The following is a 13,650-nucleotide window of genomic DNA, read 5'->3' on the forward strand; positions in this document are numbered from 1 at the left end:
CTCTGGAGTTGCTGGCTGCTCCACAGGGAAAGCAATGAAAAACGAGGGAAAAGCAGGATAAAGCATTCATTGAAAGGGGGACAGGAAGGAGAAAGCAGTACAAAATGAGGGAAACACTGGAGAAAGCACTCAGAAAAACAGGGGAAAGAAAGGAGAAAACAGTAACAAATGAGGGAAAAGCAGGAGAAAGCGCTCAGAAATCAGGGGAAAGAAAGGAGAAAACAGTACCAAATGAGGGAAACACTGGAGAAAGCACTCAGAAAAACAGGAGAAAGAAAGGAGAAAACAGTAACAAACGAGGGAAAAGCAGGAGAAAGCGCTCAGAAAAACAGGGACAGGAAGGAGAAAGCAGTAAAAAAACTACAAGAAAGCAGGAGAAGGTTCTCAAAAAAGTGGGGAGAGGATGGAGAAAGCAGTAATAAAATGAGGCAAAGGAAGGAAAAGGCACTCAGAAAAACAGGGGAGAGGAACGAGAATTCATTAAGAAACTAGGAGAAAGCACTAAACAACTGAGGGAAAAGCAGATAAGGCAGTTAGAAAAATAGGAGAGAGGAAGGAGAAAGCAGTGAAAATTAAGGAAAAAGCACGAGAAAGCACTCTGAAAAACAAAGGAGAGGAAGGAGAAAGCAGCAAGAAATAAGGGAAAAGCAGGAGAAAACACTCAGAAAAACAAGGGAGAGGAAGGAGAAAGCAGAAGGAAATGAGGGAAAAGCAGGAGATAGCACTCAGAAAAACGGGGTAAAAGAAAAGAGAATGCAGAAAAAACAAGGCAAAAGCAGGAGAGAGCGATGCAGCAGTACGGGGAGCTGGGTCTGGAGCTCACTGTAGTATTGTTTTTTTGTTTGCAGATGTCTTCAATTGGTTTTTGCACACCTTCTTCATTTCTTCCTTAGCCATCACATATAATTTTAGAACATATTTTAATAGTTTCCTTCCACACTTGCCTCCCTCTCATTTTCCCTTTTTATAACCCTGGGCGTAGTTCGCGAATGGCACTACGCGTAGTTACGCGAAGTGCACTTCGCACTACGCAAGATATGCGTAGCGCTACACGAACTGCACAGTACATTGTTCGTTTTCTGCCGCTCGAGTAGATTTTTACTCGAGCGGCAGCTTTCTCAACGCGGACTGGTAGTTTCTCATTGTGAGCGGTCGCGAGCATACGCGACCACTAGCAATGAGAAACCTGATCTCCCCGCGTTGAGAATCTCGCCGGGAGGTTTATTTTCCATGCTCGCGATCGGTAACTTGATGTTGCTGATCGCGAACGAGGAAACAGTCTCGCCGGGATGTCATTTTGCTCGCTCGCGGTCGCCAACTTGACGTTGAGGACCGCAAGCGAGCACAAAATGCCAACTACGCTACTCGATTTTGCACTGTGCTACGTGCAATTTGCGTAGCGCGAAGTAGCACAAACTATGCAAACTTCGCTAGCGTAGTTGTCCACCCAGGGTTACTTTTTTACCCTGCATTTTCACCTCACTTTTTAGGTACAGCGTCTTAAATGCTTTTTTTATTTTTTAGCTGTGCACTCCGTTTCCTTACTTATTTTTCTATATTTCCTCTATCCTTCCTGGCTACTTTTATTTACCCGCAGATTCCAATTTTCAGTGCTCGGATGGAAACCTCGAATGTAATTCCATGCACTTTACTTTTGTCCTCAATCTCCATTCGCCTTAACATTCACAAATCTTCACATTACTTCTTTTAATTAAAACAAAAAAAATGTTTCCTATTCACGGCTCCCAATTGCTTTTCTCCCACGCCTCTGTATTTTCATTTTCTTCCCTTCAGTTACTGATAACCGCTCCTCCATAAGTTTCATTCGAGGGCACATCCCAGTTTTATTTAACTTTTACTTGCCCAGCACACCATATTTTTATTTACCTAGTGAAATTGCTTTCCACTCACTGCTCTCAATTATTTTTCCCTCCCAGACTCCTACTGTAATTTCATTAACTTCTCTTGTGATCCCAGCCTTTGCTCTTCCCAAACTTACACTCGCCTGCACATCCCCATTTAAATAAATTGCTTCGGACTCACGGCTCACAATTGTTTTTTGACTTGCACACCTCCACTGTGTTTTCATTCATTTGTTTCTATTTGACCATCTTGCTCCTCCTTACATTTTACTTGCCCTCACATGATGGTTTCACGTCAAGAAATTGCTTTCCAATCATTCTTCCCACTTGTTTGTGGCAACAAACTTCCACTTTATTTGTATTTACTTCTCTTTGGGTCCCGATCCTCTCCCCACACATTCCACTTTTATTCACATGTATTCCCGCACGCTGCCCCAAGAAGTTCTGGTTGTGGCATTTTAGGCACTTTTGGCAAAGTGAGTCGCAAAAGAAAGGAGAATGTTGTCAATCCAGTTACTGACGAAATAAACTCTAAACGTGAAGAAGATGACACTCACACCTGTTTTGAGTGTGATTGTCATCACAGGTGTACTGGACATTCACAATTCTAGAAATAAGCTCACGTGTGAAATGTCTTTTGAAGGTGTGAAATGTTAATTTTTGTTGACTCAGGTTCTCTCTACACAATTGTCAATAAGAAAGTTTAGTTGGACGGATTGACAACATTACTAGGAGATTATGTGGAGCCACGAGACATTTCGCTGAAAAGTTTCACAGGTGAAGTGATAGATATTATTGGTCTTAGGAAACAAGTTTTCAAATTTAAAAACAGGGAAGCAGAATATAAAGAACATGTTTCAGAAAAGGGGCCGTCATTTTTGGGGTGGAGAGACCAAGGCGACTTAGACATGTTCTTGAACCCAAATAGTCCTGAACCAGTCTGTCAGGCCATGCTCCGCAGGGGTCAGTCGTGTAGAAAGAGCGTCCACCTCCTGATATTACCAAGTCCCTGAAGTGTCAACAAAACAGGGCATTCGAATTATCAGGCGAGGGAAAGGAAAGGGAAGGGACAGCGGGGAAAGGGAAACCTGAAACGACAAAGGCAACAGTGTTAAATATGGGAACTGCTGACTACTCTACACCCCTCTCACTAGTGCTGCAATGCCTCTACCTGCAAATGAATAGCTGAGGTCCTGGGGTAGAAACATGCCCTCCCAGCAAACATACATCCTTCTCCGAGCAGCGGTAGGAAAGGATTGATAGTCACGGAAATCTTTAGGCTCTTTCCCCCATAAGGTTAACTCCACCCTATTCAGAGCCAATTCGCCGGCAATCCTGGCATAGTTCCAGAGATATGTGGGTACCTAGAAGGCAGGAGACTTCTATAGTTCGGCACCCCTCGCACCGGGCTTAGGATGCAGGAGAACAGAGTAAAGCAAAATGAACGGGCGATCAGAATACGCGGTTGGGACCGCCTCGGTATTCTGCCGCCTACACAGTCACGGTTCGATACCTGTTTGGTGAAAATAGAGGGTCCCCATTCGTATCGTGCAGCGCTCGGAATATCCTTCTTCCGACCTGCTGTTGACGCGGAGCGAAGGGTGGCAGGGCTGCCCCTCGGGATCAAGAGGTCCGGCACTTCCCGGGATGCTGCCACCGAACGCACTCGCAGACTCACCGTCTGCTCCTGAATGCGGGACGAGCGGTTGAATCCTCCGCCTCGACCCCCTGTATACTGGACGTTCGCCTAGGAGCCGTTAACGTATCGTTCGACTCCTGGACGCTTAGGAATCAGTTTCTTCGTTCTCGCCACTGCGAGAGATCCGGGTGACGTCAATTACGCGCGCCGTCTCGGGCGCCATTGGCGCTTAAATCCTGTCATCGGAACTCCGGCCTTCTGGGAGTTGTAGTCCGCTGACGGCTAGGAAGGCGCCTCGGTGCCACGGAGGTGATCCTGACAGTAGGTCCCTCCCCCTAGCGCCTCCTAGGCCCGGGTTTGTGGGGGAAGCGGCGATGAAATGACCGGACAGCGGCCGGTGCATGCACATTGGTAGAGGGCTCCCAGGAGTCTTCCTCAGCTGAATAGCCCTTCCAGGAAACCAGATACCAGAGCACTCCTCTCCGGATCTTAGAGTCCAAAAGCCTACGGACCTCATACTCCAGGCCATCATCGGTCACCACCGGAGGCGGGGTTCTTCTGCGTGCCCCGATGGCTGGTTTCAACAGGTTGCAATGAAATACAGGGTGGATGCGAAGAGTACCGGGTAGTTTCAATTTATAAGTCACCGGATTCACTTGTCGCAGCACGGTGTAGGGTCCGATAAACTTCGGATGGAAGATGCTGCGAAGTTTAAAACGTATGTTTTTCGTGGAGAGCCACACCTTGTCTCCCACCTGATACCTCGGCCCCTCTCTACGGTGACGATCCTCCCACCGTTTATACGTCTGTTTGGCCTGGCTGAGATGTCTTTGTATCTTGCGTTGTAGCCTGTGAAGTCTTTTAACGTGATTTTCAACCACGGGTTGGGAGTCGATGTCCTTAGGAATTGTAAGGGGTAGGATTCGGGCGTCATACCCATACGTTGCATAAAAAGGGGACTGTCCGATAGACGTGTGCCAAGCGTTGTTATAGGCCAGTTCGGCCATCCATAACAAGTCTGTCCAAGAGTTCTGGGCGTCTTCAGCGTAGCATCGGAGATAGGTCTTTAAGGTTTGATTTAACCTTTCAGATTGACCATCGGTCTGAGGGTGAAAACTCGTCGACAAGGCGGGTTCTATGTGCAATGCCTTGCACCATACTTTCCAGAATCGGGCCACAAACTGGGGACCCCTATCTGATACAATGACTTCTAGCAATCCATGGATTCGTACTACGTTCGTTAATAGCAACTGGGCGGTTTGACTAGCTGTTGGTAGATTGCTACAGGGGATGAAGTGTCCCATCTTCGTGAGTCCATCGATAACTACTAGGACTGCGGAGTTGCCTTTTTCCATCGGAAACCCTGTGATAAAGTCCAGGCTTATGTTTTGCCAGGGGTACTGCGGTGTGGGCAACGGGATGAGTTTGCCTTTCTTTTTTCCTGTTTCATGTTTAGCTCGGGCGCATTCCTCACATCTAGACACCCACGCGGTGACATCCGAGCGTAACGAGGGCCACCAGAAGTGCCGCTGTACGAGGTGGATCGATTTCCGTGATCCCGGATGTCCAGCCAGCGGGGCTTCGTGGCACCAAGTAAAGGCCTTCCTTCTCAACGCCACTGTGGGAAGGAACAACTTTCCCCCATAGAAAGGTAGTCCTTGTTTCAAGGAGCGCTCCACCTCCATACTGGCCCATCTTTCCCAGACTGCCCGGGGAGAGTGGTTCTTTACCTCTTTCAAAAAAGCCTCTGCTCTGAGGACACACACCACTTTCTTAGGACTGATGATGGCCTCGGCTTTGGTTTCTTGGCCAGGGAAGTCACTTACTCCCAGACGAGACAAGGAATCCGCCTTGCGGTTCTCTGTTCCGGGTCTATAGGTGACAACAAAATCATATTCGGCAAAAAATAACATCCACCTCATTTGTCTTTGGGTTAAATGTCTGGCTTCCTTCATGTATTGCAGATTTCGGTGGTCGGTGTAAACGGTGATGGAGTGTCGGGCCCCCCACAGGTAGTGTCTCCACTCCTCAAAGGCTTTCTTTATTGCCAAAAGTTCTTTTTCGGCCACGGTGTAGTTCTTTTCCGCGGAGTTTAACTTTCTCGAGAGGTAAGCCACCGGGTGCAGTTGGCCAGTCCCCGCGTTTCTTTGGGATAAGATGGCCCCAATAGCCTCATCCGAGGCATCGGCTTCTACGATAAAGGGGTGCTCCGGCCGGGGATGTGCCAGTACCGGAGAGGCCGTAAAGGCGGTTTTCAGAATTTCAAAGGCCTCCTCCGCCTCTGGGGTCCACAGAAAGATATGTCCCTTTCGGAGCAGTCGAGTGAGTGGTACTGCGATTTGTGAGAAATGGAGGATGAATCGCCTGTAGTAATTTGCGAAGCCCAGAAAACACTGCACTTCTTTCACGTTGGTAGGGGTTGGCCACTGTTGAACGGCCAATACCTTGCGGTCGGCCATTTGCAACCCCTCAGGACAAAGCATGACCCCCAGGAACTCCACGCTTCTCACCCCAAATTCACATTTGCTTAATTTGCAAAAAAGCTTGTGAGTACGCAACCTGGCCAGTACCTGGAGAACGTGACTGTCGTGTTCCTCTCTGGAGCCGGAATAGATGAGGATATCATCTATATAGACGACCACAAAGATGTCCACAAAGTCACGCAACACGTCGTTGAGAAAATACTGGAATGCCGCTGGGGCGTTGCAGAGGCCGAACGGCATTACAGTATACTCAAAGAGGCCATACCGCGTTTTAAAGGCGGTCTTCCACTCATCTCCACTCCTGACCCGCACCAAGTGGTAAGCCCCCCTCAAATCCAACCGTGTGTATATTTGGGCTTCTCGCACTTGGTCGAGCAGTACAGAGATAAGGGGCAAAGGATACCTATTTCTGACGGTGTTTTTATTCAGTATCCTATAATCCACACAAGCCCTCAGATCTCCATTGGCTTTAGCTATGAAAAAGAGGGGGGAGGCAGCGGGTGATCTCGATGGCCTAATGAACCCTATGGCCACATAGTGATCAAGATATTCCCTTAAGTGCTTCGTCTCGGGCTCGGACAGCGCATACACCCTACAGGCTGGTATGGTGGCTCCCTCCACTAGATCTATGCGGCAATCATATTCCCTATGAGGGGGTAGTTGCTCCGCTTGTTTCTCGCTGAACACATCCTTAAAGTGTGCGTATTGTCGGGGTAAGGCTACTTCCTTTTCGGCGGCCGTGGCCACAACATACGAGGGCCTCAGGGCCACTTCCTGTGAAGGGGGGCGAGGTTCTAGATGTCCTTGACATTCTTCCAAAGGGAAGCTGACTGTCCGAGCCCGCCAATCTATGACGGGATTGTGGTAACTTAACCAGGGCATACCCAATATCACATCGTATTGGGGTGCTTCAATAATGTTAAGAGACAACCTTTCTCTGTGCTGTCCCCTTGCTAGCTGATATGTCAACTCTATGTACTCTGTCTGTTCCACCACCCGCCCTGACTTCAAAGGCTTCCCGTCCACAGTTAACACCTCTTCGGCTACGGGTTTACGGACTCGTTGCAGTCCTAATCGTTTCACCAGGCCGTGGTCTATAAAATTACCCGTCGCACCCGAATCCAACATGACTTGGACGGGGTTTAGCTGTAAATTGCGACCAAGGTGCATGGGTAGCATCAGCTGGGTTTCAGTGTCCTTCAGAGGTGACGTGGCTAACGAAGGGAGCTGTAAACCCTTTTTCTCCTCACTACCTTCTTGAGTTAGGCCCTGGGGTTCAGGAGTATGCGCGACAGACACCGCCACCCGCTTCGACCGGGGCCAGGCGTCTGTTGCCTTGGGTTTAGCCGGGCATTCTCGTACATAGTGCCCCTTCTTGCCACAATACATGCATAACCCCTGGATTCGTCGGGTTTCTCGTTCGTCTTTGGATAATGGGGGGCGAACAGCCCCTAGCTCCATGGGTTCTGCTGCGGTGTCCGGACCGGGAAGGGGTCTACGGGGTGGTCTATCGGCTCTTAGGCTCCCCCTCTCCCACTTCTTCTTCTCCCCCCCACGCTCCAACATTCTCCCATCTAAACGCAAGGTCAAACTAATCATGTCGGCACAAGAGGTAGGCTGGGGGTCTATTTGCGCCACCACATCCTTCAGTTCGTCTCGTAAACCCTGATAATAGAGGGACATCCTCTTTTCCTCTGGCCAGGAGGTTTCGGCCACGAGACGATTGAAAGAGGTCAAATAGGTGACCAAATCCCCTCTCCCTTGTTTGAGTTCCAGAAGCTCTCTATCAGCGCTAAATGTCGTGGCTCTTCGGTCAAACACCTTCTCGAATTCTGTTCGAAAAGCCATCCAATCGGATAGCACTGCATCGTTGTTTCGAACCAGCGGGACCGCCCAACTGGCCGCGTCCCCTATCAAGTACGAAATGGCGAACGCCACACGGGAGTGGTTGGTGGGAAAGGAGGCAGGCCTGCACGAAAAGTGCAACATCACTTGCGTTAAGAAGATCTGCACTTTGGAGGGATCCCCGGCATATCTTTCAGGGCTAGCCAACGGTATCGGTGGGGGCACGGTGACCTGTATTTGGGATGGCCCTGGGCTGGCATCAAAAGGGTTTCGTGCTAGTCTCTCTACCTTTTCTCTTAAGGTGGCGGTCTCCGCCCTAGATGAGGCCAGTTCTTGTTGCACCAAATGGAGTGCCTGAAGAACGTCTTCCATGGACGCCATTCTTCCCACCCCGTCTGACCCAGGCGGAGCCAAATACTTGGGCGCGTAATTCTGTCAGGCCAGGCTCCGCAGGGGTCAGTCGTGTAGAAAGAGCGTCCACCTCCTGATATTACCAAGTCCCTGAAGTGTCAACAAAACAGGGCATTCGAATTATCAGGCGAGGGAAAGGAAAGGGAAGGGACAGCGGGGAAAGGGAAACCTGAAACGACAAAGGCAACAGTGTTAAATATGGGAACTGCTGACTACTCTACACCCCTCTCACTAGTGCTGCAATGCCTCTACCTGCAAATGAATAGCTGAGGTCCTGGGGTAGAAACATGCCCTCCCAGCAAACATACATCCTTCTCCGAGCAGCGGTAGGAAAGGATTGATAGTCACGGAAATCTTTAGGCTCTTTCCCCCATAAGGTTAACTCCACCCTATTCAGAGCCAATTCGCCGGCAATCCTGGCATAGTTCCAGAGATATGTGGGTACCTAGAAGGCAGGAGACTTCTATAGTTCGGCACCCCTCGCACCGGGCTTAGGATGCAGGAGAACAGAGTAAAGCAAAATGAACGGGCGATCAGAATACGCGGTTGGGACCGCCTCGGTATTCTGCCGCCTACACAGTCACGGTTCGATACCTGTTTGGTGAAAATAGAGGGTCCCCATTCGTATCGTGCAGCGCTCGGAATATCCTTCTTCCGACCTGCTGTTGACGCGGAGCGAAGGGTGGCAGGGCTGCCCCTCGGGATCAAGAGGTCCGGCACTTCCCGGGATGCTGCCACCGAACGCACTCGCAGACTCACCGTCTGCTCCTGAATGCGGGACGAGCGGTTGAATCCTCCGCCTCGACCCCCTGTATACTGGACGTTCGCCTAGGAGCCGTTAACGTATCGTTCGACTCCTGGACGCTTAGGAATCAGTTTCTTCGTTCTCGCCACTGCGAGAGATCCGGGTGACGTCAATTACGCGCGCCGTCTCGGGCGCCATTGGCGCTTAAATCCTGTCATCGGAACTCCGGCCTTCTGGGAGTTGTAGTCCGCTGACGGCTAGGAAGGCGCCTCGGTGCCACGGAGGTGATCCTGACACAGTCTTTGTTGTTCTACCCAAAAATGAATTGATTCACAGATTTTGAGATCGGACCCAAAGGTCTTTTTGGGAAAAATCTGGAATCTCGAGGGATTCCAGCATAGAGTAATATTATATGAAGGCGCCTTGAGTCCATAAAGAAAGGAATATTCCCACCAACCTTAGGGGTGAGGTTTCTAAGGAGCTTGACAAATTGCAGTCTTCTGGCATCAATGAATCGGTAGAGTCCTAACTGGGTAGCCCCATTACTTGTAGCACAGTGCGCTAATGGGAAACTGAGGCTATGAGTCGACTTAAGATACTTAAATAAAAATATACTAATGGATCAGTTTTGATTACTTAAAAGAAACGGAATGTTGGCATTAACTAGAGGGAAAATGGTTCACGCCAGTTGATTTGACTGCTGTTTACCCCCAAGTTCCACTGCACCCGGATAGTAGAAGGTTAGCTGCCTTTATCACTCTATTTGGATGTTTTCAATTTATTAGAGTACCTTTGGGATTTGCATCAGCGGCAGTCATGCTCCAGAGGTTAGTGTGTGAATTTTTCAAGCGTATCAAAGTGTGATAATTATTCAGAGTGGTCCTCTCTCTCGTGATAAAAAGGGTAAAGTATGATAGTGATGCAAAACTCATGCACTTGGAATTCTGGAAAAGAAGTGTCTTACTGCAGAGGACAGCAAGTGTAGGTTTGCGAAAAAAGAGGATATGTATCTTGGCCAGGGGGTTACTGGGAGGGAAATGAACCCTAAAATGGAGTCGGTAGAGGCCAGAAGGAATTCACTCTCCCAAAAAGCAAAGATGACGTAAGGGCATTCCTGGGACTCGCACAGGTTCATTATAAATATGTTGACAATTTCTCTAGTAAACTTCTCTTATAGGGCAGTTGCTAAAGGTTAAAATTAAATTTGAATAGTCCAAGGAGTGTCAAGAAGCCTTCCAGGCAGTGAAGGGAAATCTTTGTAAACTCCACCATTCCATGCTTCTCATCACACACTACAGAGCATTACAACTACTGGCGCAAGTGGATAACGCTCGGGTGAGATTGTAACACAAATGAGCACCTCAGGTCATGGAAGTGATGTCACTATTGCCTCCTGCTGACTATCTCCCACAGAAGGAAACACCCCGTTATTGGACGGGAAGCAGTTCCTTGTGTCTGGGGTATGGAACATCTTAGCACGTGTAGTGTTGCGTACTGACCCCAAACCCCGGACAAAGGAACTCACAACCAAGGTCTGTCCAATGATCCCCACACCTCGCCTGCGTGTTGATCACATTGTTGGATTCTTATCATGATGTATAATAATTTCCAGGAGTAAACAACAGAATTTCAGATTTTCTTAGTCATTTGTCTTTACCTTTATAAAATGCACCCGTGGATGAATGTAAGAAATTGAGTGTGTGAGGAGGCGTGTAGTATTTCCGATGAGAAATGCAAGAATGCGCAATGTAAGGATCCAGTATTGCAAAGTCTCCATAGGATAAGAATGAAGGATGGGCAGAGAAAAAAATGGCAGGTAAGAATCTAGGCGTTTATTGGGAATTGAGGCAGGAATTTTCCCACGGTCAATGGTAAATTTATGAGGAGTTGCAGCATAATTCTAACACAAATTCTGAAGGAAAGGTGGTTAGAGATTTACCTTGAAGGACATCTGGGTATCATTAAAACTAAATGCAGATTTAAAAATCCATATTGGTGACCCGGATCAGATATGGCTATAGAAAGAATATCAAGGGAATGTATGATTTGCTATTTTCCCAAAAAAGGCTCTAATCTTATGTAATCCTTCTTTGCGCCCCTTAACACCCCAACCTGGCATGCGAGGGAACAGGCAGAGACATCACAGGATGTAGGAGAAGGTGAGTGAAGATACATCATGTTAGCATGGATTAGTTTTCAAAGTGGCCAGAAATTGAAACAGTTTCTAAAGCTGACTAAATGCCGTGGTGAGGATTTTAGATAAGGTACTATTAAAGGAAGGGTTACCAAAGCCTATAGTTACTGACAATAGTCTACAATTTATTGGTGCTGTTTTCAAGGGTTTTTGAAAAGAAATAAGACAATATCCACATTTCTCTACACCTCAACAATTTCCGCCAGCTCTCAGTCCAGGAAAGATGTGAGTTCAAGCCACTCACCCAAGCCTACGAAGCTCTGCACAGCACTGGTCCAGTTTACCTCAACCACCACCTCAACTTCTACCAACCCATCAGACACCTTTTATCTGCATCCCAGGCAAGGGCACATCTCCCTCGCATCAATAAGACCGGAAGCTGAGGACACTCCTACTCATACCTCACAGCCAAGACCTGGAACGGCCTCCAGAAACACCTCAGAACCTCCCCCTCCCATATGGACTTCAGAAGGTACCTCAAGACATGATGCTTCCAGACGAACTGGCAGGATCTCCTCCTCCCCCCTCAGGGCTGTCCCACTCAACGCCTGGATACCCTGGATGCGCTCTAAAAATTCACATAACATATCTGTGTGCTATCCTGCAGGTGATGGCACTGTTGAGTGGTTCAGTAGGGTGGTGAAAGGGACTAACATCTTTACAACAATGCAAAGCATCCCTTGATGGCTGGCGCTGCTGGGAGTAGGTTGCTCTGCTGTATGCTGCACCAGGGCTTCTACTCCAGAATAAGTTATAACATAGCGTGCTGTCTCAGACGTGATCTTTACAGGTGGCGGTGACCATGGCCACCTGAAGGCTGCTGGAGGGAGAGAGAGGAGCTTTGGCTGGATCTTGAGAGAGAAGCTAGAAGAGATTGAGATGTTGTTGGTCGCAGCTGTATTGGAGTTCGATACATGGAGCGGCCACCACGATTCATCCGGGCAGTCTAGGTGACTTTTTCAATGTGACCACTGAAGAGATCCAGGAGTTGGTCCACCTTGGTCAACCGTGGCTTAGAGAGATGTTTCTGCTAGTTCATGGTGTAGGTGGTTTGGCTTCCAGATGGGACTTCAGCGGGACTCCAGGTGCTGCAGGGTGGTCTCCCTGCGTCAGAAGGAGGCTGTGACCACTCAGTCAGAATAACATGAAGCCTTAAATGAACAACAGCAGACGCGTCCTTGGTTCTCTGAGCCGAAGAGGAGCTGAGAAGAAACAGCAGCATGTAGGACCATTCACCGATGGGCCAGGAGCCAATGGCTAGCATAAATTGAATGGGCCCTCCTACAGCATGTGGTAAGGGGGCCCTTGAGAACCACATATTTCACCGAGATCCATAGCCCTTTTCCACAATGGGGCGTCTTTGAAAGATGGAGGCCCCCTGCAGTGGAGAGGCCTGCATTACACCCCTGTTAGGAGCAGGCCGACTTGAAGAATAACTGTGTGAGCCTCTGTAATAATGCTCTTCTGCTGCCACCAACCAATAAAGACTGGTAAGTGGATGACAGGTGTACTTTAAAGGCGCGGGCTGGGATAAGAGAGGATCAGCCTAAAAGTGCCACTTGCTCAGTCAGCCATGTTGTTCATCAGAAGTTGGTTGTCCTGCAGTGATGCTAAGCAACAACAAAACAAGGCACTAGACCTGCTGAAATCAGCGAGCCGAAACATGTTGTTCGTCTCTCTTGTAGACTAAGAAGCAGAAGACCCACCAGCAGTGTGCTAAGACTGGTCTCTGAAGAGTGGTGAGTATCCATAGAGCTGCTTATGCCAATGTGTCATAAGATATCCATTCCCTTGGCACAGGCTAGTCATCAGAATTTACCAGGTGCACTTGAAGTGTAAGCCAAAAATGTATACAAGGAATGCAATTCTGTTGTAGGAGAGGTGAGAGGTCATTTGGGGAGAAGTGATCAGTCGCGGCTGACATGACTCGTGGGTGGAGGGGTAGGTGTGTCTCGCCGGGGGTGGGGGGGTTAATTTAATAAACTGCTTTGAGTCCCAGGAAGCAGGCAGCCTCCCTCTTCTCCCTTAAACCGTGATTGGCTGGGACGCCGACCACACAGGCGTCTATGGGGAGGCCGTTTTCTCCATGCAGCCTACATGGAGAAAATGGGAGCGTGCGTATGACTGGTATGGGCGGCCCTGGGGCTGACCAAACAGTCAGCGCCCACACAGTGGGTAAGCCACTCCTCCCTCGCCCTAGAGCAGGAACGCCCACTAGCCCGCCCCCAACCAGGCAATTCTGCTTTCTCGCAGTGTGAGAAGCAGAGACATAAAATGGTATTTATAATACCATTTTGTTTCTCCTTCTCGCACTGCGAGAAAGCAGTGGGGTGACGCTCCTCCACCCACATGGAGGAGCCGCCCCTTGAATTGATCCTTTCAAGATGACAGTACTACAAGCTCATGGGAGGTAGGCCAGGCCAGATGACGTTTGGTCTCTGGGTATTACGTTACAGAAAGTCAGCACCACC

Source organism: Triturus cristatus, chromosome 1_1 (genome assembly GCF_964204655.1).
Source record: "Triturus cristatus chromosome 1_1, aTriCri1.1, whole genome shotgun sequence".
NCBI classification, from domain to species: domain Eukaryota; kingdom Metazoa; phylum Chordata; class Amphibia; order Caudata; family Salamandridae; genus Triturus; species Triturus cristatus.